Source organism: Globicephala melas, chromosome 7, assembly GCF_963455315.2.
Source record: "Globicephala melas chromosome 7, mGloMel1.2, whole genome shotgun sequence".
Taxonomy (NCBI): Eukaryota; Metazoa; Chordata; class Mammalia; order Artiodactyla; family Delphinidae; genus Globicephala; species Globicephala melas.
In genome coordinates this window covers 79,339,702-79,340,879 of record NC_083320.1, presented here as the reverse complement: position 1 = coordinate 79,340,879, position 1,178 = coordinate 79,339,702, and the positions used below count along the sequence as shown (strand labels likewise).

Here is a 1,178-nt window from a genome sequence, read left to right as displayed (position 1 = left end):
CTAAATATCTATGAGGACCTGTTTTAAAATGAGGCTAAACACAGAAATCCTGAGTACTGAATGGACCTCTTCACCTGTTTGTCCTAAATATAACTCATATGAACATATCCCAAATGGAATCCATTATTTTTCCTCCATCATATTTTGTATAACTCTGCTCTTCTTTTGGCTCAGTTATAAAGGTGTTACCAACTAAAATATACATGGGAATTCAGCATACAATAAATGTACACTTCCAGTCAGTAAGAAAATGTGTGTTATTAAGTGAATGGTGTCAGAAAATAATAAACCATTTGGAGAAAAAAGAAAACAAAATTGGATATCAATATTGAACACACTCCTTAAATTACTAAAGGCTAAAAAGGATTAAAAACGAAACACGGGATATTTCTATTACCATATAATGGAAATGGTATTTATACAAAAGACATGCAACTCAAACTGTATGAAATTTTTAGTGGTCAATAGAATGACACTGAAAAATTATATCCAGCACATTTGAAATAAATTATTTTTCATCTTTAAGTCTTTAATAAAAGTCTTGATCTATAATCCCTCAAGAAAAGAAATAGGCAAATAATACTTACCTGGCGGGGGAGATACCATGATCACGAAGGTGGTTTTCTCAGGGCGAGGCTTATCCATTGCACTCCGGATGTGCTGACCCCTGCGATTTCTCCAAATGCGGGAAACTCGACTGCATAATTTATGGTAGTGGGGGACTGCGTTCGCGCTCTCCCCTGATAAAAAAAAAAATAGGCAAATAGTATGAACAAAGAGGTTATACACAGACACACACATACCTATAAACAGATTATAAATATATAAAACATGCTCAAACACCTTTGTAATTACATAAGTGCAAATTTTAAGAGGATACTATTTTTTACTTAATAGTCTACTTAAATCAGTCTGATTATAGAGTTCTGAGAAATCAGGGCCACCCTATTTCACGTGTTGCACAACTCCAGGAGCAACTGTTTCTGTAGGACTGTGTGTTGCACATTTTAGAAGCCATGCAGAAAACAGGTCATCACAAGCACTCACTGTTAATGACACTGTAAATGAATACAGATTCATGTTTTACATACTCTAACTTTAGAACTAGCATTTCATCTCTGGGAAAGTATCTCACTCACAGCCACTGGGAACAGCCTTGCAGGCTAACACACGGCCCA

General features: G+C 35.5%; 1 non-coding gene across 1 annotated transcript; it reads left to right on the top strand.

The window, feature by feature from the left end:
- The first annotated feature begins 579 nt into the window (after nucleotides 1–579).
- LOC115851109 (U1 spliceosomal RNA) lies at nucleotides 580–743 on the top strand. Its single transcript, XR_004038611.1, has one exon. It is a non-coding gene; the product is annotated as a U1 spliceosomal RNA (small nuclear RNA).
- The last annotated feature ends 435 nt before the right edge of the window (nucleotides 744–1,178 follow it).